The sequence below is a fragment of the Callithrix jacchus genome, chromosome 6 (genome assembly GCF_049354715.1).
Source record: "Callithrix jacchus isolate 240 chromosome 6, calJac240_pri, whole genome shotgun sequence".
NCBI lineage: Eukaryota > Metazoa > Chordata > Mammalia > Primates > Cebidae > Callithrix > Callithrix jacchus.
The window spans coordinates 111,734,883-111,761,272 of record NC_133507.1 but is presented as its reverse complement, the minus strand read 5'-3'; the positions used below and the strand labels follow the sequence as shown (position 1 = coordinate 111,761,272).

The window sequence follows — 26,390 nt, the reverse complement described above, 5'->3', positions numbered from 1 at the left end:
AGTAATCTCATCAGATATACAATTTGAAAATTTTATCTTCGTTACTTTGTCTAGCTTGAGTTTTTATTTTTTATCATTAAATAGTGTTTAGTATCGTCAAATGCTTTTTCTACAGCAATCGAGATTATTGTGTGGTTTTTATCTTTTATTATACAACTGTGGTGTATTACACTGATGAATTTTCATATGTTAAATCTTTTCGTTCCAGGGATAAATCCTACTTGGTCATAATATATAATCCTTTTAATATACTGCAGAAGTGTGTTTGCTAGTATTTCATTGAGAAGTTTTGCATTAATATTTATAAGAGATATTGGTCTACAATTTTCTTAAAGACCTCAATCATGTCGGGGTCACCACCTGAGACCTTGATCACGTTGGGATCACCACCTGAGATGTCAGTCAACACCTGTGGAGGTCTGTCCTGCAGACCCTGACTCAACGACTGATGAATAAATGCACTCTCACACCTAACTACATGCTGTCTTCAAGAGATCTACTTTAAATCAAAAAATTAGCTAACTTGTTTTTCCTTTCGGTTCCTCACACTTGACTATTTTAGTTGCCTCTCTTCAAGTTTGCTGATTCATTCTTCCGTCTGTTTCAATCTGCTGTTGAACCTGTCTAGTAAAGTTATTTCAGTTTTTGTACTTTTCAGCTCCAATATTTTTCTTTCCTTTTTCATAACTTTTATGCCTTTATTTATATTCTCATTTGTTCATATATTGTTTTTCTGATTCCCTTTAGTTCTTTGTGGTTTTGTTTGGCTCTTTGGGCATACATAGCACAGTTAGTTGCTTTAAAGTCTTTGTGTAGTAATTCTGATGTCTGGGTTTGTTGATAGATGGTTTCTGTTATTTACTTTGTTTCTTTGAACAAGCCATATTTTCTTTTTTTATTCCTATGCATTGTGACTTTTTATTGAATATTGAGTATTTGACTATTATACTGTGGTAACTCCGAAAAACAGATTTTCTTCTTTTCCCAACATTTGCTCTTTTTTTTTCTGATTGTCAAAGGCTATAGTAGTCTTTTTTGAGAACTTTTCAAACAATTTTTGTAAAGCCCTTGCCATGTGTGATCACTCTGTTATTTTAGCTTGGTTTAGTTAATGTTTTCACAGAGAGTTTTTGAATGTGTGGAGCTGAAACAACCAAACAATAGCCCTCCTCACAAAAGAAGCCTAAAATAGTGAAAAACTCCTCTTCTAGTCTTTGCAGATGGGTTTTGTGCTGGGGCACTCCTTTGCTACTTAGATAGGCTTGCTCTGAGTCTAGGATTCAGCCTGAAGTGAAAACTTAATGTCATCTCAGATCTTTTCTGAGCACATCTTGTTGGACCATGTGTGAACTAATAAATTCTTCCATATATGTGGCTACTTTTGCATATCCTAATTTCCCAGAAAGCCTCACCCCAGCTTCTCCTCTTGGCCTTAGATGGTCTGTTCTCTGTCTCCACTTGAAATCTTTTGCCTAAAGCATCTGTTGACTTGTCGTTCCCCTATAGCTTTACAAACTACAAGGGGAAAAGTGCCCACTGCTCTTTCTTCCTGCATTCTGAGTTATGCCATACAGAAATGAGCACCCTACATCAGTCCTCTAGGTATTTCCTAGCCAGGTTACAACAGATGTACATAATAATTTGCAAATAGAGTTTGCTCTGTTCTTTCTAGTTTGAGGGAAAGAAGTAGAGACTTGACTTCTGACACTCACGACCAAGGCTGCTGCCACACTGGAATAGGATGGAAAGAGGGTGAGTAAAAACCACCACAAAACTTTTCTATCATTTTTCACGTGGCTTTTTTTTTTTGATTAGATGTTTTCTTAGGAGCTGTAACCTTTGATAATTCTCCAGAGCTTATGCGAAGTTGGCTCATACAGTTTTTGGGCGTGTTTCTGTGGAAAAATGAGAGCTTGGAGTCTCCTCATTGGTCATTTTACTGACATCCTGCCTGTGGACATATTTTAAAACAAAGTGCTATTATGAAAAACAGACTGTTGAAATAGGAAGAAACTGCATACTATTTATTAGACACACTTCAAATATAACAGAACTACTGCTAAAAGCAAAACCATGGAAAACACATACCATGTAAACAGGAAGCACAAGAGAGCTGGTGTGGTTGTATTAATCTCAAAGTAGATTAATAATAAAAAACATTCCCAAAGGTAAGGAGGGGTATCTTAAATGGTAAAAGGGCCGATTCTTCAAGATGACAAATAATCCAAAAAGTTTGGACACAATATTATGTCTTCAAAGTACACACAAAGCAAGCTGGGATCCATGGTGCATGCCTGTAGTCCCAGTGACTCAGGAGGCTGAGATGGGAGGATTCCTTGAGTCCAGGAGTTTGAGGCCAGCCTGAGAAGCAAGACATCATCTGTATTAGTCTGTTTTCATACTGCTGATAAGACACAGTAGAGAGCGGGCAATTTACAAAAGAAAGAGGTTTAATTGGATGTACAGCTCCATATAGCTGGGGAAGCCTCGGAATCATGGCAGAAGGCAAGGAGGAGCAAGTCCTGTCTTACGTGGATGGCAGCAGGCAAAGAGAGAATGAGGAAAATGCAAAAGCAGAAACCCCTGATAAAACCATCAGATCTCATGAGACTTACTCACCACCATGAGAACAGTTTTGGGGAAACTGCCTTCATCATTCAATTATCTTCCACTGGGTCCCTTCCACAACATGTGGGAATTATGGGAGCACAATTCAAGATGAAACTTAGGGTGGGAACACAGAGCCAAACCATATCAATATCTACTAAGAAAAGTACACAAAAAGCAAAAATTGGCAGAAGTACAGGAAGAAAGAGGCAAATCCACAATCATAATGGAAGTCACACACACCCTTCTCTCATAACTGATAAAACATACAGAAAAAAAGCAATAGGGATATATAGGATCTGAATGACATGATTAACAAATGTAACCTAATTAGCATGTATGAAACAGTTCATCAAACAGCTGCATAATAAATGTCAAGAACAGTAAAGGTTTTTGATTTTGCCCTACTTGCATGCTAATTAATTAGGCTCCCACTTTCATGGTTGCTGGAGAAGGCCTGAGAATCCTGTGTCAGAGACCAAAAAAACTTGTTCCAGCACAGCAAGTGTACTGAGCTTCACGTTTGCCTTGGTTCCTTTTATTCCCTGACCAACTCTCAAAGGGGTGATGTAGTATGGCCGAGGTGGATGCCAGACAAGCAGTGAATTTGCATTGCAGCCGAGGAACCTTGAGTCCAGGAAGCCTCAGGCTTTTATCACAGGGTGAAAGCAAATCTACTCAACTTTCACCCCAGAGGGAGTCATTATCTTTATTACAGTGGCCAGCAAATTAACCTGCCCTCTATTCCAAGTGAATACATTATCTCCATCTTTAGGCTGTTTGCTATGTAAATATCTCTGAAAAAATAAAAAGGCTATTAGTGTCTCTGCTTATAAGATGTACAGAAACATGAGAACCCATAGAAACTTGTCTCTGTAAATAAGAATTCTGTGTAAATGCACATGGAATACTTACCAAGATAGACTATGGCCTGAGCCATATTAAAAACAATAACATTTTAATAAGATCTAAAGGATTGAAATGATACAGAGTATGTTCTCTGACCATGATGATATGGAACCCCTTCTCCCCCCAAAAATAGAAAGCTGGAAGATTACAAAGTATTTGGAAATTAAGCAACGTATTTTTAAAGAAGCTATGGATCTAAGAAGAAATCATATGGGAGTTAGAGAATATTTTGAACCAAGCAAAAATGTAAACACAATGTGTCAACATTTGTGGGATATAGAGGGGTGCATTTATTGCTCTAAGTGAATCTATTAAAATGGAAAATAGTTTTAAACTAAATGATCTAAGCTTTCATCTCAATAGGTTATAAACCAGAAGAAATAATAAAACAGAGAGAGGTAGATGAAAATAATTAACAGCAGAAATCAATGGAAAACAAATCAACAACAGATAAAATTAACAGAGCCAAAGCTGTTTCTTTAAATACATTAGTAAAATTGATAAATTCTATCAAGTAAAAAGCAGCTCCAAATTTAGAAAAGAGGAAACTTTACCTGAAAAGATTATTTCAAGAGGGGAAAAGGGACTATTGCAATAAGGAAAATGCTCTCACTGTGAGACCTGTAAGGGTCTCAAAGGTTAAGCAGAAAATGACTTTTCTTTTATAGGGAAGAGTAAACAAACCTGGAAAGAACTCAGTTTGTGAGAACTGGAAGAACAGGATTACAGGTTGGAGGGGAGATGATCAGACAATATGTTAGAGGATGTTTTATCTGAGGTCAGCCTACTCTTGAGAAAGGTCATTAAGGAAGGGTTGTATGTTGTATGTTGACTCATGCTAGAGGTGAGTTAGAATGCTGAGACCTGGCAGAAAGAGAGAATCCTAACTATTAACAAGCATTTCATTCTGATTGAGCAGTGGGGACCAAATAGTTTAATAATTTATGGGGCAAAGAGTGAGAATTTGGAGTGTCTGTGTTTGGCCTCATTACAGACTAAGAAAGTGGCATCTGTTAGTCATATGGGGCAAGTTATACAGGGAGGGGTGTTTATTTGTAGTAAGTCTTTTTCTGGAAGACAAAAAAGTAAGGGGATTTCTTAATGATTGCTGTTTTCCACAGCACAGGGTTCTGGTGAAATGTACCATTGTCAATTTCTATGAATACTGACCAAAAAAAAAAAAAAAAAGATATTACTACAGATCCAACAGCCTTTTAGGGATATTATCATATCAACTATTATTATGAACAACTTCATGCTAATAATTTGGCAATTTAAAGAAAATGAACAGGTTTCTTGAAAAATACAATTTCCTAAACAAGAAGAAATGGAAAATCTGAATAATGCAAAAAAATGTTTAAAAAACCAAGGCCACAATGAAAAACTTTTCTAAGTTTTAAAAGTCCAGGTCCAGAGGATTTTATTGATGAATTCTCCCTAATATTGTAGGCAGAAAAAAATAACCTATTGATTACAAATTTTTCCCACAGAGAACAGATAAGAGGAAATATTTCTCAGTTTATTTTATGAGAGCAACGTAAGCCTGATATCAAAGTCTGACAAGGTTATTGCAATAAATAAATAATTAACTAATGAATAAAAATGCAAAAATTCTAACAAAATACTAGCAAGCCAAATCAACCAATATTTAAAAAGGATACTACCTCATGACCAGCTGCATTTTATTTCAAAAAGTAAAGTTGATTCAACATTTCTAAATCAACTTGTTTCACTTCACTAGCAAGACAGAAAATCAAACGTAATTTAGAAAAATGTTTTAATGAAAGTCAACACCTATTTATGATAAATCTCAGCTATGACTAGAAAGAAACTTTCAGAAATTAATAAAAGGTATCTATGTCATATCTATAGCTAATATAATCCTTAATCATAAAACATTGAATGTTTTCCCCTTAAGTTAGAAGAAGTGCAAGGCCAGGGCTTATAAGCTTTATTCAATATCATACTGTAGGTCCTAGACAGTGTAACAAGGCAAGAAAAAAATTAAAATAAAATGCATATAGTTAGAAAGGGAAAAGATAAAACAGCTTTTTTTTTTAAAAAAATAGATGACAACAGAAACCAGTTATATTTTTATATATAAGCAACAAACAATTGAAAAATAAAATGAAAAATATCATTTATAATAGTGTTAAAAATACTAGACACCTACAAAAAATTAGTAAGAGATATGCAAGATCTCTTTAGTGAAAATTATAAGCTATTACCGAAAACTTGATCTAGAGAGTTATATGTTTAATCATAAGACTCAATACTATTAAGATTGTAGTTCTTTGGAAATAGATATGTAGATTAAATGCAGTATCAATAAAAATCCTAGCAGACTTTTACAAATTGAAATTGACAAGCTAATTCTAGAATAGCCAAGACAACTTTGAAGAAGCTTGAACTAAGTTGGAGTACTTAAACTGTTTGATTCTTAGACTTATTATGAAGCTTCAGAAATTAGGTGGTGTGGTCCTGAGAGCTGAGATCAATGCAATGGAATAGAGTCAAGAAATAGACCCACATGTACACAGTAAACTGATTTTCAACAGTCACCAAAGCAAGAAAATATTTTTCTTTAAATTTATTTTAAATTTTTAATGTTTATTAATGTATGTATTTTTAGAGACAGGGTCTTGCTTTGTTTCCCAGCCTGAAGTGCAGTTGCATGATCATTGCTCATTGCAGCCTCAGACTCTCAGGCTCACGTGATCTTTCACCACTACTTTTCAAAGTGCTGGGATTATAGGTGTGGGCCACTATGTCTAGCCAGGATTTGTTTTCAATAAACAGTGATGAACAATTGGAGAGAACAAAATGAGCCTTAACCCATTTCTCAAACTATGCACAAAAATTAATTTAAAATGAATAGAAACCTAAATGTGACAGGTAAAGTGTCTAGAACAAAAGACAGAAAATATATTCATGAACTCATGGAAATCAAATACTTGTTAAACAGAACACAAGGGCATTAGTTACAAAAGAAAAATTGATAAATTGAATTTGATGAAATTCAGAACCAAAATATGACACCTTGGCATGTAAGCAAACTGCAGAAGTGGGAAAGTCACCCTTTGACCTTCCCCATCCTTTTCCCCTGAAGCAGGTCATAGAACCTCATGTGAAATGTTCACTTTCTATATCTGGAGGAAAGAAGCATCCTTATCACAGGGAAGAGTCTGAGCAATCAGGCCTTCTATGTTCCACTAGTTTATTACCATTAGACTGTACCCTCTTCATCTAATCATACTTCTTTATCCTATTCACATCTTTAACCTAGCATAAAAAATACACGTTTACTTTTTTTTTTTATTATTCATTTCTGGAGACTTCTGTGTCATTTAAAACGTACATGCTTTTCATCTGTTAATATGTGTTAGATATAAAGAGTTCTTCTTCAAAGGGAAACTCAGGGTCCTTGCTCTTTGTTCCCTGCTTTCAAGGCCAGACTTCTTTACTCTCTGTATCCCCTGCCCTGGTAAACACACTTTCTGCCAGTCCTTATCTATAGGGATCACATTCCACATCTGCTACCTACTCTATAGATTACCCTTCCAGTCACAATGGCTCCTTCCCCCGAAACTTCACTCTCTGCAGGTATAACTGCATTACTGCACTTTTCAAGTTAGCCAACTGGGTTCAGCTTACATTATGCAGTCTAACTCCAGCCAATGGAGACAGGACACAGTAGCAGGGACGAGCTGCATTAGAAATAAAAACTCCTTCCCTCTTTTGTTTGGGGTGCTTTCACCATTGTTCCATTGTGAGCAGCACCCTTTCTGCAGAAAGTAAATTGCCTTGCTGAAGATCCTTTGTCTCAGTGCTGATTCTTCTTTGCGGCACCAAGCATTTGTTCCAAACAATTTGCCTTTTGTTATGGGGCCTCAGCCATCAACCTAGTAATGGGAGAGAAAAAAGGATTTCTTTTCACCTAAAAAATTCATAAAAATTAATAATGTCTGTCCATCAAAATACACCACTAAAGAAGTGAAAAGGCAAACTGTAGAATTGGAGAAAATGTTTGTAAATGTATTCTGACAAAGGACTCACATAAAAATATCTACGATAAATGCCTATAAATAAGAAAAAAGAAATAACCCAGTTTATACAATAGGGAGAAGTCTTCACTGGGCACTTCACAAAAGAAGATATTAAAATGACTAATAAGTATGTGAATAGGTGCTCATTCTCATTAGTCATGGGAAATGCAAACAAAACAAAATAAAACAAAATCCCAAACCAAACTAATGCACAATGAGAAACAACCATGCATCCACTTTTCTGGCTAAAATAAGAATGTCAAATAGCTGGAAATGTCACACATTGCTGGTGGGGATGTAAAAATGGCACAAGGGCTTTGGAAAATTATTTGGCTATTTTTGATAACGTTAGCAAACCGAACTTGGGTTCACAGCAAAACCAAAAACTGACATCGAGATTTGCTATGAGAGAAAGCGAGGCATTTATTGCATGATGCCAAGCAAGCACTGGGCAGCTAATGCTTAAGGCTCAGACTCCCCAGCAGCTTGCAAACGAGGGCTTTCAAAGGCAGAGGTACATGGCAAGAAAGCAGAAGTTACAAACAAAATTGTAAATCAGTACATGGAGGTTATACATTGGTTAGGCCCAAAAAGGTGGGATATCTTGAAGTGGGAGCTTACAGGTTGTAGGTAGATTCAGAGATTCTCTGATTTGCAATTGGTTAAATAAACGAGGCATTTTCTAAAAACTGGGATCAGAAAAAAGGAATGTTAAATTGTGACCTGTGGGGATGACCCTCTCCAGGACCCTCATGAAGGAATATTTATTTATTATTTTTTCTTTCTTTCTTTTTTTTTTTGAGAAGTTTAACTCTTGTTGCCCAGGCTGGAGTGCAACGGCACAATCTTGGCTCACCACAACCTCCGTCTCCTAGGTTCAAGTGATTCTCCTGCCTCAGCCTCCTGAGTAGCTAGGATTACAGGCACTGTAATCAAGCCTGTAATCCCAGCACTTTGGGAGGCCGAGGCAGGTGGATCATGAGTTCAAGAGATTGAGAACATCCTGGTCAACATGGTGAAACCCTGTCTCTACTAAAAATACAAAAATTAGCTGGGCATGGTGGTGTGTGCGTGTAATCACAGCTACTCAGGAAGCTGAGGCAGGAGAATTGCCTGAACCCAGGAGGCGGAGGTTGCGGTGAGCTGAGATTGTGCCATTGCACTCCAGCTTGGGTAACGAGAGTGAAACTCCATCTCAAAAAAAAAAAAAAAAAAATCCCAAAGTGCTGGGATTATACCACCACACTTGGCTAATTTTGTATTTTTAGTAGAGATAGGGTTTTTCCATGTTGGTCGGGCTGGTCTCAAACTCCCGACCTCAGGTGATCTGCCTGCCTCGGCCTCCCAAAGTGCTGGGATTATGGGCATGAGCCACTGCGCCTGGCCTTATTATTTTTTTAAGACAAGGTTTGGCTCTATCATTCTGGTTGAAGTGTCATGGCACAATCTTGGCTCACTGCCACCTCTGCTTACAAGACTCAAGCCATCCTCCCACCTCAGCCTCCTAAGTAGCTGGGACTAGCGGCACCCACCACCATGCCTGGCTAATTTTTGTATTTTTAATAGAGACTAGGTTTCATCATGTTGGTCAGGCTGGTCTTAAACTCTTGACCTCAGGTGATCCACCCACCTAAGCTTCCCAAAGTGCTGGGATTATAGGTGTGATTTATTGTGCCTGACTGAGATAGGGTTTTGCCATAATGGCTCAAACTCAAGTGATCTGCCTGCGTCAGCCTCCCAAAGTGCTGGGATTACAGGCAAGAGCCACTGCATCTGACCAGGAAGAAATCTAGAACAAAGAACTGTCATCAGAGTTCAGTCCCTAGTTCCTGCTTTTCTGAGGTATGCATGAGAGTGGTCAGCATTTTCCATCTCATGGTGGCCCATGTTTCTGAAAAACAACTAGGGGACATGTTTCAAGAGGTCATCTAAATTTCTTTCTTTTTTTTTTTAATTGCATTTTAGGTTTTGGGGTACATGTGCAGAACATGCAAGATAGTTGCATAGGTACACACGTGGCAGTGTGATTTGCTGTCTTCCTCCCCTTCACCCACATCTGGCATTTCTCCCCATGCTATCATGTAAATTTCTATAGGAACCAAACATCTTGTGTCTCTAACTTCCTTGGTGATTGTTTTAAGCTATTGTTACTGTCTTGCTTCCCAGTTTGCTCATTTACTTCTCAAGACCAACTAGGTGTTTGGAATTTCTTTTGAAAAGACTCAAGATTATCCTTCATTTCCATGCTTGGAGATGACCCTGTAGGCCCTTAAGCTGGGTCTTAGGGGTCCTTGCTCCATCTCAATAATGTTGAATATATATCTACCCTATGATCCAATGTTTCAATATTAGATATATCCCTAGGAGAAATGAGTGACTATGTCCACAAAAAGACATGTACAAGGACTTCCATAGTGGCTCTTCACTATAGCCCCAAACTGGAAACAATCCATATTTCTACCAGTAGGTGGTATAAACTGTTATCTTCCTACAATGGAACACTACTCGTTGATAGAAAGGAACTGACGATACATGCAATCATGGATATGTCTCAGAAACACTTTGTTGAGAGAAAGCAGTCAGACATGGAGGACAGCACACTGTATGATCCCTCTGAATTTTGAAAAATTGGAGCCACAATTGCTTGAAAGAGGCTGGGAGGGTGACTGAAGGGGACTTTGTGTGGCCATGGAAATGCTCTAACTGCATTTGTGTGATGTTCATATGAGTGTGTGAAATTGTCAAAATTTCTCGAGCTGAGCACTTAAGATTTGTGTCCTTACAGTAATGTATGTCAGTTATACCTCAATAAAGAACAATTAGCAGAAAAGCCCCAGTGGGAAAAATCCCACTAGCTTATGCTTGTGAGGAAGATGACCTTAAGACAACACCAGTGGAGGCTGCAGCAGGCAGGGATGGGTCCCTGCCCAGTCTCTGCAGGAATTCAGGAGTATTCTGAGGAAACCAGCCCAGGAAGCAGCATCTTCTACTAACCCAAAGCGGGGGAGCCAGGGGCACAGAGAGTGCTGTTTGTTGGCTAGAAAGCCAGAAGGGGGCCTTTTGAGCATAGGCATTGCCAGCACTGCAATGTCTAATTTTAGCCACCTGATTATTTAAAAAATCAACTTGCCACCAAAAAAATCTAAGCCACCCACCACCCTCCTCAAACTACAAAGCACCGTACAGCACTGGGATGTGCTCACCTTGCTGAGTTGCTGAATCCATTCTGTTAATCCTGCACCTGTACAAAGCAGGGCCACGTGCATCGCCTCTTCACACTGCTTAAGGATCCTCGGAGGGTACAGTGAGATCAAGGAGGGAAAGGCCAAGACTGAAAGCATGCATGCCTGGCAGGGGGACCATGGGTTGGCTGGTGACAGCTCAGCTGACAATGGCTGAAAGCAATATAGTGTTCTCAGGGGTGTAAAGCAGGAGTAGCATCTATGTCACAGGCCAGGACAAAGTCTCAGATGTGGAATGTCAGGGTCGAAGACCTTTGCATGCAATGGTCTCATTTTATAGGTGGGGACATTGAGATATAGTTGGGGGAGGGGGTTCCTGGTGGCTAGAAGCAGTGGCTAAGTGGAGACACAGGCCAGCTCCATCAGGAGGGGACTTTGTCCTTCTTGGATGTGGGGCTTGAAGGGTGGTATGCACAGGGAATGAGGGGTCTTGACCAGACGATGGATGGGCCCACAAACATGGGGGCTGGATCTGTCCACAAAGTGAGCTTCCTGGCAAGCTGGCTGGGACTGGAGAGGGATAGGAGCAGACAGGAAAGGCGGTGATTCTGGAGGGGTGGCCTTGAACAGCAGCCATGGACAAGGGGCATCTGGGAGGAGCTGTGGGATGGGAAATCAGGGCAGAATGGCCTGGGCATTGGGCAGTGGGCTTTAGATACCTTTACCGTTGCAGAAAATGACAGGAAAGGATCTGAACACTTCAGCACTGGCCTGAATATGCAGATGAGCTTGCCTAGGTAAGCAGATGATGTATTTAAAAGACAAACATGAAGTTAGAGCACCTGTCTCAGGATGCCCATTTAATCCTCTCACTAACCACAGGTGGTAAATATTACCCTATTAATTCGATTTTTCTAGTGAGGAAACTAAGGCACAGGGAGGTCAGATAACTTATCCCAGTCACAAATCCAGAAATTGGCTGAGCCAGAGCTGGAACCCCAGGCAGTCTGGCTCCAGAGAATGTGCTGTTAGCCACTTTGCTGCCCTGACACAGATCTCCACTTATATAACTTAAACATCAGCATTTAAATACCATGTTTAAACATTAAATCTGCATAGAGAAACCTATGAAAAGATGGTCATTTGGAGATTTCAGGCAATTCTTACTTTACCCCATAACTTTCCTGTTCTGTTTGGGTTTTTCTCTTTAGAGTGAGAATGTGCTATGTATACAATTGGAGAAAAGAAACCCCAATAAAGCTAAAATAAAAAATAAGAGGAACCACTCTTGTTCAGTTTTTCACACTCGGGAATGCTCAGCTGCTCTCCCCTGTGGACATCAGGTCCTGACCATGGCAGCTAGGCAGATATCCCCACAGGGGCCCCTGAGACTTTGGCTAATTCAGGACTTTAAGCATACAATCGCCAAGAGATGCACTGAGCATAAGCAGTACAGCTTCCTGCACAGTGAACTTAGGCACAGGCGTATATTACACACTATGCGCCCTGCCCAGTCACACTCTCTGCTGACTTTGAACCCTTCCTCCCTTTGATAGGAACAGGGGGCATTCCCTGTTAGTGAGACTGTGGGAATATGCCTATGCCTGGTTTTTATTTCCTTTCTTCTCCCTTAGGCCAGTGTGGCTGAGTTATAGCCCCCAGTGATGCTTTTGTGTGTTGAGCCTGTGGACCTCGACTTTTATGGTGACTGTTCCTGCTCCCTGTGATCAGGTGGTTTCCCATATAGGGTGGCAGTTATCATATCAGAGTTACATACAGCAGGGCTTCAGAGGGAGTAGATGAGGAGTTGGGGGATATGGAGAATTGGGGCAGGGGTGACCCAACTTGGGTGGTAGTTAACCTGGGTGGATAGTTAACCTGGGTAGGTAGTTAACATGCAAGGTGATGGAATCCAGGTTCGAATGATGAGGAAGAGGAGGCTTCGGGGATGATGTGGGATGTACAATAGGAAAGGGGTTGACTCAGGCAGGGTTGTGTGGAATTGGAGGTGTCTGTGGGCAGAGACAGCCCAGCAGCCATGTGATACGCAGGTGTGGGGAGTCTGGGCTGCACACACACCTGGGAATTGTCAGTCAGTAGGTGGTGATTGACACCAGGTGGGCAGATGAGTGCTCAGGCTGAAGTAGCTCATGTGGAGGAGCTGTGTTTATCCTAACCCTCAGAGAGGGATAATTCTGGGAATCAGACACTGGTGCCTTGGACTGGGATGAGATGAATCCATCCTGTTAATCTGCATCAATCTGGCAGAAAGAAAAAGCAAGAGAGTGAAGAAGAGGACCCTGTTTTAGGCAGCTTGTCATGGATGTGACCCACATCACCTGTGTCTCATGCCATTGGTCATATTGACTTAGAAATCATGAAATGTGTATATTTGGAAAGGGAAACTTTCTAAAAAGGGTGCAACCTGCAGGCTGGGAAGTGGATCCTCAGGCAGAGGCCGAAGACAGGCACTTTGAGGAAGGAAGGAGGACAAAGAGTTTTGCTAAATAAGGTTGGCTAAATATACCTATGTAACAGGTTATAGGTAGATTATGAATATTCATGACAGAGGGCCCTGCACAGGCATGATAAGCAAACATACATGTTGCATACATCCCATGTTCACCTTGGGGTAGAGACTTAACATTGAGATGCAGTAAAATTAGGCACTATATGCCAAAGGTAAAACTTAAGACCCAGGGGCATTTAGTGCATAGCCTTTGTAAACTGGCCAGAACCAGTCTGTGGCCAGGGTCATAGGAATGCTTTGTGACACATAGGAATGCAATGTGATCAGCCATCACATTGAAAGGCAAAGAGGGAGGGGACCCTGGTGAGAGGGGGTTGATTGAAGCATCAGGGGTTGATTGAAATTGGAATCCACAGAGGAGTATTCTGTTTTTAGTTTTTCAGGGCTGGTTTCTGTTTAATTTTTAGGGAAAAAATGGTCTGGTATTGGTTACTGAGGAAGGTGGAGTACTGAGGCATGACTAACCTCCTGTCTCTTCATGGCTATGGCTGGGAAACTTAGTTTTTAATATTTCACTAGGGCCTCCTTGGCCAGAAGGTCCATTCAGTCTGTCAAGGGCTTAGGATTTTGTTTTTGTTTCAAAATGGGAATGAGTGGCAGCCTCATCGAAATCTGTGGAGCCTGGGTTTTGCAGTCCTGCTGGGACCCTTGCCCTCCAGTCTCTGGAAGGGAAGCATGAATGTCTGGTGGGCAGCCAGCCCCTACTGCCCCAGACACCGGAGGCTTCCGGTGGTGTGACTGCATTGGCACCTTGGTAGGAGGTGTGGAAACTGTCTCTTTCCCACATTCTCTCTTTCTTGCTCTGCCCCCACATCTGCACCTCCAACTTCCTCACTTTGCTTTTCAGATCTGATGCCCTGGGAAGGGAAAGCATTAACGCCTTCCTTGTTACTAACCAGTTTGATCAATTAATTACATACAAGGTGCCTAATGTGTGGCAGGTAGTACTGTGTTTATTGAGACTGAAGTAAAAACTGAGAATTTTACATTCTTAAATGTTAAAAATCAATCCTCCTAATGGTCCTATTTGATGGACATTATTTTCCCTTCTCCCACCTTTCTGCCCTGAAGACCCTAAAGTGACAGATGTTCAGCTGGATACTCAGAGGGAAAGAGTGTCCCCCAGAGACACAAAAAAAAGCACCAGGACACACAGGCCAGGCCGAGGTCCCCTCAGTGTTTTACCATTAGATGACACCACATTGTTCAGTCACGTTTCCCCACGGCCATCCCTTCTTTCATTGGGCTTAGCATTAAAACACACAGGTTTTGCTGTTTCTTTGAGTTTTCATTTCCTTATGAAGGCTCCTATGTCATGCAAAGTTTCTTAAATAAATTTGTATACTCTTCTCCTGTTGATCTGTCTTCATCAGTTTTATTTTTGGGCCTAGCCAGGAACCCTAAGAAGGTTGAGAAAATCTTCCTGCCCTACAGGAGACAGGGAAAGGTGAATAGGCAGAGAGCATGGAGGATTTTTAGTGCAGTGAACTATGCCATATGATGCTATAATGGTGGATACATGCCATTATGCATTTGTCCAAACCCGCAGAATATGAATCACCCAGACTGAATCTCATGCAAACTATGGTCTTTGGATGATAACTGTAAGCAGACAGGGAGGGTCTCCAGGGACTGTAGGAATTTAACCAGCTTCAGCAATCAGCTTATTTTATAGCCTTATAGTCTGGTTTTCCCCAAACAGTGTGTGGAATGCAGTCACCTAGTCAGTTGAAACCAGCTCCTGACAGACCTCAACAACTTGTAAATGGACCTGAGTGCGCTTTCCTCATGACGATGCTAAAGTCTCCATGCCAGGAGTAGCTTTAGCTTCATGATCATAAAGTGTGACCCATGAGCTAGTGTGATGACTCACTGTGTCTGCACCACTGGGACCCCTCCTCTACATTCAGCTATGCACCCTCTCCCCCTCCATCACTGCATAAGACCCTCCTGTCCCTTTTTCTCAGGGAGACACTGCTTTGGAGAATCCTCCCAGTGCTCTCCTTATTTGTGCCAGGTAATAAAACTATTGATCAAAACCTGTGTTGTCATATGGAGTCATCTGTTACCTGCCAGGCAAACTGTTACTGAGACACTGAGGGTTTGGTCTAGGTCTTGCTGTTCACTGCACAGAAAGCCAATCACCAAGACAAGTACTGCCAGGGAAGAAGGCTTTAATCAGGTGCTGCAGTCAAGGAGGATGGGAGCTCAGTTTCAAATCCATCTCTCTAACAGGTTAAAATTGGAGTGCTTATTTAGCCAGGAATTAGGAGGGGTAAGGAAGTAATCATGACGGATAAGGGGGCTGACGTTTTATTGTCTGGATGTGGAAATCTGATGAGTTTCAGTTCCTTGCCTGAGGGTCGGTTTTTTGAGAAAGAAACTCAGATGAGACAAATTATAAGTTTCAAGCCCTGGGGTGTGTGGGTTTGTCAATTTATATGTTTATTTAAAGAAAACCCAAAAGTATTAGTTTGGTAGGACAATTGGGCTGGTTTCAGAATGAACCCCTTTTTTTCTGGGTAACATAATGACATGTCAACATAGGCTCATCAATTGTAGCAATGTACCATTGTGGAGAGAGATGCTGATAGTGGAGAGGCTGTGCATACGTGGCACAGGGGGTGTATGGGAACTCTGTGCTTTGTGCTCAGTTTTGTTATGAGCCTGAAACTAATCTAAAAATAAAGTCTAATAAAAAAATCCAGTTCAATTCTTTCTGAACTTATACAACTTACTAGAATCCAGAAAATACCCAGGTATAACTTTGAGAAATGTGGAATGCTCCCTAAAGGCTCCTTTGATTTCTCTTTGAAATGCTAAAATATGATGTAAGCCTCCCGGCTGTGGAACTCACAGCTATTCAATTCCTTCCACAGGTGATAAAAAGCATCCAGCCTAGAGCACAGATGTGTGAAAAGAGATTAGGCAGTGTGTGAAAACACTTCCCATCAGCCATTTGACAACTTTTTTGAAATGCTAATGTCAGCCCTCCAGAGCTGTTATCTTGGAATTCACACCTATTCTTCTACATCCAGGTAAATAAAGCAACTCCTGGTGAACACGAAAGTGTGAAGCCAAACTGAGGCAAACTGTGAAAATCCTGGACTTAACTTGTCCCAAGGGAACAAAGAAAAGTGCAATTATCTTCCTTCTTCATCCAATATCATTTATTTTTGTGAAAATTTTGAGCTTGCATGGCTGTGCAAGAGATAACCACCATTAATTGAGCATCTGCTACAAGCCAGGGATGATGTCAGTGCTATTTTACATTCAATTCTCTCCACAACTGTGTATTTTAAGTGTTATTAGTTCTGTTTTCCAATGTGAAAACCACATTGACATAGATTAAATAATTGTCTCAAAGATATTGAAGGAGTGAAACATATGCCATCCCCAAATATGCCAGACTGGTGTATTGATTATTGCAAGTGGAAATATTCAATATGTAGTTTTAGAAAAGGCTAGCTGACCTGTCTTCTGCATGCAGCAAATCATTAAGATTCCTCTGGGAAAGGTGCCCTCACAGTACTAGTGTGAGAAAATAGCCCTTATCACTAGAGACTAGGAATTGGGGCTACAACAGACCTGAATAAACATACTTAACAAGGTGTGAACCCAAAATATCTGAGATACGGCTCAAACAATTTAGAAAGTTTATTTTGCCAACATTAAGGATATGCCCATGCACAGCCTCAGGTGACATGTGCTCAAGGTGGCACAGCTTGGTTTTATACATTTTGGGGAGACATGAGACATCAGTCAGTATGTGCAAGATGTACATTGGCATGGCACAGAAAGGCAGGACAACTCGAGGCTGGGGAGGGGACTTCCAGGTCATAGGTAGGTAAGGGACAAATGGTTGCATTCTTTTGAGTCTCTGATTAGCCTTTCATTGAGTACATAATTTACATAAGTCACTTATGACTTAGTCTTGCTTAGACTAGGGCAGAAGAAGCAGTGGGATATGCATTTGTCTTATGTCAGCAGTGGGATGACTTTGAGTCTTGTCTGTCTTTTGTCCACAAGAGATTTTTTTGGGCTAATTGTGAGGGAGGCATGTAGCTTTTAAAAAAATTTTTTTGTAGCTACCTTGTTTAGGAGTAGAATGGGAGGCAGGTTTGCTTACCCAGTACCTAGCTTAACTTTTGCCTTTGGCCTATAGTGATTTTGGGGTCCTGTGATTTATTTTTCTTTCACAAAGGTAACCCTTATGTTACTTCAGTTTTACCACCCCCCAATCTCCAAATGAGTCCCCTGGAAATTTATGGCACTAACTGGATCCCCTTTGTCCTGTAATTTGTTCTCAAATTTATGGTTCTTTGACTAAAAGTATAAAAGCATCTCCCTTTGGCCACTTCCTTGGACTGCACCCTCTTGTGAAGATCCCCATTTACATGTAAAACCAATAAAATTGGTGTGCTTTTTTCTTGTTAATCTGCTTGGTGTCAATTTGGTTTCCAGATCCAGCCCAAGAGCCACTAAGAGCTAAAGGAGAGTTGGAGGGGATCTCTGGACCCTCTACAGCACATAGTGGGAAAGTAGTGAAGTGGAGGTGCTGACATAAAAAAAGCTGAACATTGATTGACTAGAATCTCAGAGATGTAGAGTATTCATCAGGGTAATAATGATAGGGATAGTAGGCAGGAAAATTCTAGGCAGAAGAGGGCAGGTCTCTGGCAAGGGCCCTGCCTTCAAGCCTGGAACCGCAGCCTAAAGTGAGAACTAACATCTCTTTTTCCTCCTTGAATGCTGTCTTTTCCAAAACCACTTGTGGCCTGCCCACCCCCTGTCCCGCACCCATAAAAACCCATGCTCAACTGGCAGATAGATGGAGGAGAAGTTCATTCCTGCCAACACTCAAAAGTGAGTGCCCCGGCTCCTGCACCCACTCACCTGCGTGCTCTCCGTTCCACGAGGGGTGAAGCACAGCGGGTCTGAGTGACCGAAGTTCACTCCTGCTGGCACTGAAGTGGCAGGCTAGTTCCAATGCCCCTGCACTCCATTTCCTGCCCCATAGGGGCCAGGGAAATATCCTGCTTCAGTAATGGTAGCTGTTGCAACAACGAATCCCCAAATCTCAATGGCTTAAGACACAAAATAATATTAATGGCTCAGGTTTGATGTGGTTGGCACTGGTTGGAAGGCAATCTGCTCCATGGAGCCTCTCAAAGATCACGTTCCTCTCTCTTGTGGTGCTATCATCCTCAGCATGTGTGACCATCTGTTACTGCAGAAGGAATGTGAACGGAATGGAGATTTTTATAGGCCAGGCCTAGAGGTGGTGTATACCACTTCTGCCCTCATTCTCTTAACCTTAACTCAGTCACCTGGTCCTAGACTAAGTCCCAGGGGGCTGAGAAATGTAGTTAGATATGTGTGTTCAGGAAGAAAATGGGAGGGTTTTGGGAAGACAAATATTGTTGTCATTTCTTTTTCATTTTGTATGCTCAATGGAACACTGTATCTCGCTCACAGTAGGCACCTAATATGCATTTTCACACTCAATAAATGAATGAATGAGTGCATGAATGAATAATGGCTCAATTCCATAGTAACAGCAATCAAGTCATAAGCAAACTAGAAAATCAAAGCTGGGTTCACTATGGCCATTAAAATCAATGTTGATCTATTTAAAGCAGAGTAAAAGTGAATCATAGTATGTTAGTCAGTACAAGATATACCGATACTGTTGCTAACAGAAATTCCTTCATAGAGGTGAGGTAAAGATAAAGTCAGTTAATAAGTGTAAAAGTGTGGGAACATATGGTAAGTTACATATGTTAGTTGTTACTATGACTAGCTGATGGGTCCCCAGGTGGTCTTCAGTGAGACATCCTCTCCAATGGCTCTTGTTTGTTCTTTCTGCCCTTCTTAACCGCATTCTGGAGTTTTCAGTAATGACTGTTATTGTTCTCACTGGAGGGGAGGTGCTTCCTTAAACATCTGGGAGGTTCTGAAACAGTTATAGTACTTATATTAATACAACGACTCAGAAAGAGGTCCTGGCTTTTTAATTGGCATTTGGCAAATTCGCAAGAGCAGGAGAGGCTCATTGACATGCTTATCAATGTCATTGTTGGAATCCATTAAATGATGATAAATTTTACCAACAATAGGGCAGCTGGTTACTTTTCTTTTAAACCCCTTGCTTCTCTAGGCTTTTGTCCAGCCCTTAACATGGGATGCTGGCTCTTGCTTACCAGTGCCTCCATTTGGCAGATTATTCTCTCTGGAGGCTTGATGTTGTCCAGCCAAGGGAAAGAGGCATGAGTTTAGGAGTCTGAGGGAAAGGGGTTGAGCTTCAATTAGCTTTCCCATGAAGATTCTTATGATGAGCACGAAAAGGAGAGTCAGAGATACAGAAATAGAGAAAAAGTTTGGGAGAACCAAATTTCATATAGGAGGCCACATTCAAAATGGGAATGATAGAACATTTCAGTTGAGGGCATGTGATGACTGGGTTTAGTGCATTCAGCACTACCCGCCTGTCTTCTCTGCTTAAGCATGGACTCCAGGCTGGAATTATAGGAGGTGAATCTAAAGGCTACATGGCTGTTTAGAGAGACCACTGATGACCTTATCAAGGAGTTTGTACTTGACTTTATGGGCAGTGAGAGCCACGAAGGTGTTTGAGTTGTAGAGTGAAGGAGTAAAGCCTTGCCTTGAGAAGTGCAATCCAGCAGCTGAAAAACCTGTATGTGAAGAGGGAACAGTCAAAGATGAGCCACTTGGGCATGAGAGAGTGGCATTGATCCAGCGAGAGACAATGAGAGGCTTTGCTGTTGATGCAGTGGGTGGAACGAGGCTGGGAAGCCACAGTGCAGACCCAGGACCAGCTCATTCTCTACAGCAACCCCCACCCCAAAGTCTCAGTGTAGGGCAGTAGTTTCCACACATGAGTGTGCACCTGAGTCATCTGGAGGGCTTGTTAAACCCAGATTTCTGAGTCTCACCCCCAAATTTACTGATTCAGAAGTCTGTGGTGGGGACCAAAAAATTTGCATTTATAACAAGTTCCCAAGTGAGGCTGATGTTGTTGGTCTGGGGATACATTTTGAGAACCACAGGATCTGAGAACCACTGGGCAATGGATCAGCTTTGCTGAAGACCTAAGACACTTGCAAACCTCTCTCAGTCTCACAGAGATGCTATGCCAAGTCTCGTATGCATGCATGCGTATTTGTGCACAGACATGCACACTTGAGTGTGTACACTTGAGTGCTGGGCAGTGGGCTTGGACAGTTACTTGGCCTGAAGTGCCACAGCAATGCTCTGTTACTCGGGGTCTCTCAGGCTTTTCAATGTCAGAATCCCTCTAGAATGCAACTGACCTGTCTTTGGATTTGCTGAGAGCCAGTAGGTAGCACAACCTTTGGGAAGGGGACATGGCCAGGTGCTGTAGAGAGGGTGACAGCCAGTGGGAGAGAGCTGAGGAGGAAAGCTGAGGGACTGGCTGGCTGCAGCCCTGCTGTGTAAGGTTGAATTTTCAAATCTAGAGTCATCTGTTTTCTGTAACCACAACAGCATTAACAAGGGGGGCTACTATGTCTTGTTATGCATATTTTCTTCACTGAAGTCTCAGACAGACAGCAAGGTAAGTTTTATCTCCTGCACTTTATGGATGAAAAACTGAAGGTCGGAGAAGTTAAATCCTGTATTAACCTGCATTTCCCCTTCACCCTGTGCAATTTCCCTCCCACTTTTCACCCCCACCTGCAGGGGTCTAGGCACAGAAGATGGTTAAGATGACCAACCAGAACTATGACATCAGCGCTTAGCCCTCGGTGGAGGGAAGCAAAGGGCAAGAGGAATCCATGTAAAGTCACTTGTCAGAGTAACCAAGGTACTTGTCAGTGTCACCCCGGGTTAGTGTGAGGATTGGAGCCCTGCAGCTCAGAGCCGGGAGCTGACATTGGGTCCCCCGCCATGCCGTCTGTACCACTTGGCTGTCTTTTTTGGGTCAGCACCACCTTTATCTCAATGGAGGAACCATCCTCCCATTTCACTGAGGCAGGGGCTCCGTTGATGTCCTGCACATCTCTCAGTAAAAAATGTTTCTTGGGTTCTTTTTAATCTGCCTTTCTAGAAACTGTTGTTATTTCCCATGGTCCTGTCCTCTTGAAATGAACATGGAGATGCATTGCCCTGAGCATCTCTCAGGGAGGACTTACTGTCCTTGTTGCTGTGAGTGATGTTGGCATAAAGCTTTCAGTGTCTACAGGGATTTCCTCAGCTGCAGAGTCCCTTTGCCTAGGGTGGTGCAGGGCCCATGCCTGATCAACCCAATGTAGTCAGAATAGCTGGGCCTTAATACCCTGCCTCCATCAGGAGTTGACTGCTCCCTTCAGCTCTGAGTCCCTCATAGTGTTGACCTGAACGGCTGCCCAGCTTCTTCCCTGCTCACTCCTGCTTCATCCCCTCTCTTCCATGGGTGTGGATTCCAAAGGCAATTCCCTCATAAACATCCTGCTCCTTAGACTCTATTTCTGAGTCTGCCTCCTGGAAAACCCAGCCTTTTGTGTGGATCCATTGCTCATCCTCCCCCACTTCTTTATTTAACTCCTGATTCCTCTGGAAAGCCTGGGCACAAGGGCGCTCTTGCCTCTTGCCGTCTGTCTTCCCTTCTCTGACGACATTTCACTTCTATTTTAGTTTTTCTGCTACAGGCAAAAAAAAAAAGTGCTGGCCGGTCTCTTGGGTGGTTTTTGAGAGATAGCACATCTTTATCTTTTCACTTCTAGGGCATTATTCTACAGATTTTTTCACACGTGGGTGAGATGACATCTGAGTGCCATAATTAACCAAAACATTGTCAGTAACAGCAAAACACAGGACACACACCAGCGATTCACCAATAGAGAAGTGGCTTCGTAAATTATGGCAGTGATACATCCCCTCAATGCACCGCTATGAAGAGTGAGAATGCTAACTGCTTAATTGGAAACACTCTTCAAGATAATATCATTACATGAAAGAGATCAAGGTGCAGAGCTGTGTGTAGCTCACTGGCCTTTGCATGAGGGTTGTGTGAGTCTGTGCTTGCACAGCGGGAGAAGCATCCTGGTCAATTGTGTGTTGGGGTGCTGGGTGGCCAAGGGTAGTGGTGAGAAAGAAGACTTTGTCTTCCCTTTTGATATTTCAAATTTTTGAAATATGAGGATTATATTAACTTTTTTGAGAAATAAATAGAATCCCACCATAATAAGCTATACAGGCAAGTAAATGTTTTGAGAAAGGTGAGGCTGAAGGCTGTGGTTGCCTGAGCTGCTGGGAAGGCTGTTGGCTGTGTGTCTGGTGGATGGTGGATGCCTGAGCCTGACTCAGTGGAGCTTTCGGGGAGAATGATGACAATGGTTGGGGGTGGGTGAGGGCCTAGACCAGGGGCTGTGGGAGCTAGCTCAGTGTGGAGCAAGGCATGGTCAGTTGCACCTGCCTCCTTCAGAGAAATGCCCTGAGCTCTGCGGCTTTGCAGCTGCTGTGGCAGCTTGGCTAGCAGCAGTTGTGTCTGGCCAGGGCACCTCTGGTGAAGCCATCCTCTTACCAGCAGCCCCAGCCACTCCATGGCTCTTGCTGTATTGCCGGGAAAGCAGAGTGTCGCCGTTTGTTCTGAGTGAGCCATGTAGGGGTGGGGAGGGAGGAGGCCCAGCATTGTGAAACTGGACATCATGATGCTAGTGCTGTGAGACAGTGTTCACACACTTCGTGCTGATGGCTGCCAGATCTGCATTTGCAGCCTGAAACACTCTTTCCCTAGCTTTGCAAGGGGACATGCAGCTGTGTCTAGGACCCGTTTGTGCTGATGCCTCGCAGAAGCCACAATGTCTACATGCCTTAAACTCAACTCATCATCCTCCTGCTTCACTCCACCACACCTGCTCTTCAACTCAACTTGCCTTTCTTGTGAAGGCCAGATATCAACTCTCATTATTTACTCTTCCTTTTTTCTCACCTCTCTGTTTTCTGAACTGTGAATCAGACTGTGTGGCACCTCTGCCTCAAACTCTTCTGAAGCTGTCATACCATGGGACAAATCCCATGTACCTTAGCATACTGTTTATGCCTCTGTGACCAGCCCTCACCTGCCCCTTCTCGCCTTCAACACCTGCCCCTTCTTGCCGTTGCCTGCACAGTGGACAACCTTATCTGCAGTTTCACTTTCTGAGGCCTCCGTTACTCGCAGTCAACCTTGGTTGATTATTTGTATTAATGTAAGATGTTGAAAGGAGAGAGTAATAGAGACTAGATTCACATAACTTTTATTATAATATATTCTTATAATTTTCTATTTTACAGTGAGTTATTTCCTATTTTATTGTTAATCTGTTACTATGCATAATTTATAAATCAAACTTTATCATAGGATGTGTGTATAGAAAACAACATAATATGTACAATTTGGTTCTACCCGCAGTGTCCACTGGGAATCTTGGAATATGTCCCCTATGGATAAGGGGGTACTCCTATGATCCCTCTGCTTGAGGTCTCAGCCGCCCCAACCTATAAGTCTTATTCACTTTTAAAAACTCAGCTCAGGGACCACACTGGTCAGTCCTTCCGTGGTCTGCAGTCCGGAGTGAGTGCCCCGTCCACATCTCCCCCATGCTCCTCCACCATGAGATTCTGCACAGCACTGACCACTCTGTAGATCTTGGTTGGTCTCTATCACCTCCTGGGGTCCCTGGAGGGCATAGCCCATGGTCAGCTTAGCTGTATTGCATAGGCCAACACTGCTGGACACCAGATGGGTCTCAACAGATGTTAAATCAATAAAGTGAAGAAACCCAATCCCCCCATGCTACAGAGGATGAGACTAAGACCTGCAGCTCCATGATCATCGGCCGCCCTGCTAGCTGATGAGAAGCCCAGGCTAGACTCACCTTCCTGGGCTCAGGCCCAGGGCTTTCAGCATGGCCTTTCCCCTGCTGTCTCGGCATTCAAGGGAGTGGAAATACCCAGTCAAAGTATGTTACCTGGGATTTTATTTTATTTTTCCCTCCTTTCTTTCTTTCTTTTTTTTTTTTGAGAGAAGGAAAGAAAAAGGAGTGAATGAGAGGAAGAAAGAGGAAGAAAAAGAGGGAGAGAGAACGGAAATGTTGCTTTATTCTAAAAAATGGATATTAATAATGGTCAATCAATATTTCATTTAAACCTATGAGTAGGTGTGATGTGGTATTGACAAGAATGTATATTTTGTGTATTTGAAGTGGAGAGCTCTATAAATATTTATTAAGTTTACTTGTTCTGGATCTGAGTTCAAGTCCTGGATATCCTTATTAATTATCTGTCTCGTTGAGTCTAAGTCTCTTTATAGGTCTTATATATTTGAGTGTTAGGATTGTTAGCTGTTGCATTGATCCTTTTACCACTAAATCTTTGTTGCTTTAAAATCTATTTTATCAGATGCGAGAATTGCAACTCCTGCTTTTTATTTATTTATTTATTTATTTTTGCTCTCCATTTGGTTGGTAAATCTTTCTCCATCCCTTTGTTTTGAGTCTTCGTGTATCCTTGCATGTGAAATGGGTCTGGATGTAGCATACTGTTGGGTTTTGGCTGTATCTTTTGATTGGGGGATTTAGTCAATTTAAATTTAGGATTACTGCCATTTGATGTTAACTGGCTGTTTTATCCATTCGTTGATGAAAATTCTTCTTTATGTTGATGCTCTTTACTTTTTGGTATATTTTTAGAAAGGCTAATACTGGTTGTTTCTTTCTATGTATAATGCTTCTTTTCCCCCCTTTCAAGTGGCTCTTCCTCAGTTTACCAATATTCTACTGCTATAAATTTAAGGAAGAAGAATGAAAGTGAGTTTGAATTTACTGTGGTCCTTACCTTGAGAGAGTTTCCTTTTAACTTCATGTTAAAAATAACAAGCCTCCAGTGTGGAGACCTAGAATCCCATTTCCTGGTCAAATAGCTCCTGTAGTATTTCTCGGACTGATTTAACAACTCATTAAGGATTTATTACAGCTGGCCTCCTCCCACACACCTCTCTAATACTGACAGGACTGGCCACAGGAGAAAGAAAGTGAGAAATTGTCTAAAAATAAAGAAAACCTGCAAACCTATCCATAAGAAAGCTGCAGTCTTCCCTTTGGGCTTTGGTGGGGACAGATGGGGAGAGGAGGCTGAGGCTTCTGCAGTGCTGTAGCAGGGGCAGAGACCCTCACATGTCCTTTCCCAAAGCCATCTGGCTGCTCCACTTGGCTCCAAGCACGACTTCTGGGGTCACAGCCCTGGCCAGCCAGAAAAGGGGCCATTTTTGATGTGCTGTCATGACTCCCCTGGCTGCTCCATCTCATCAGCTGGGGGGAATCCATGCGTGGGTGGTCGGGTCCACACAGGCAAACCAGCCTGGGGAAGATGTTAGGATAGGGGTTCTGTATTGGCCAGCTCAGGCTTCCATAAAAAAATACCACAAAGTGCGTAGCTAATGCAACATACATTATTTTCTCACAGTCTGGAGTCTGAGAGTCCAAGATCAGGGTGCTGGCTGGGTGGGTTCTGGTGAGGGCTCTCTTCTTGGCTATGGATGGCTACCTTCTCACTGTGTCCTCCCATGGCCTTTCCGTGACGTGTGAGTGGGAAGAGAGCTACACGTAGCTCCTCCTCCTCCTCCTCCTCCTCCTCCTCCTCCTCCTCCTCCTCCTCCTCCTCCTTTCTCTCCTCCTCCTCCTCCTCCTCCTTCTCCTACTTCTTCTTCTGAAGTCTTGCACTATCACCCAGGCATGATCTTGGCTCACTGCAATCTCTGCCTCCTGGGTTTAAGCAGTTATCCTGCCTCAGCCTCCCGAGTAGCTGGGACTACAGGCATGCGCCACCATGCCCAGCTAATTTTTTTGCATTTTTAGTAGACACGGGGTTTCATCATATTGGCCAGGATGGTTTCTGTCTCCTGACATCATGATCCTCCTGCCTTGGCCTCCCAAAGTGCTGGGATTACAGGCATGAGCCACTGCACCGGCCCCTCTTCTTCTTCTTAAACTGTTACTAATCCCATTAAATTAGGATCTCACCCCTATGCCCCCATTCAACTGTAATTTCCTCTTAAAAGCCCTATTTCTAAATGATAGTCTTGATGATGATGGACTGCCTATATCACAGTGGTCC

The 26,390-nt window shown here is 42.3% G+C and overlaps 2 long non-coding RNA genes across 4 annotated transcripts in view; one reads left to right on the top strand and one right to left on the bottom strand.

Annotated features, from left to right (window-relative positions):
* Positions 1-26,390, top strand: part of LOC118154629 (uncharacterized) — a 91,368-nt gene that overhangs the window by 15,302 nt on the left and 49,676 nt on the right. For all 3 annotated transcript variants that reach the window (XR_013519365.1, XR_008482206.2, XR_008482204.2), the window contains exon 2: positions 1,673-1,752. This is a non-coding gene — a long non-coding RNA (uncharacterized LOC118154629). The remainder of the gene's footprint in view (positions 1-1,672; positions 1,753-26,390) is intronic.
* Positions 2,004-18,485, bottom strand: LOC144576813 (uncharacterized). The gene is made up of 2 exons (XR_013519366.1): positions 18,171-18,485; positions 2,004-7,418 (listed from the first exon to the last, which is right to left on the bottom strand). It is a non-coding gene; the product is annotated as an uncharacterized LOC144576813 (long non-coding RNA).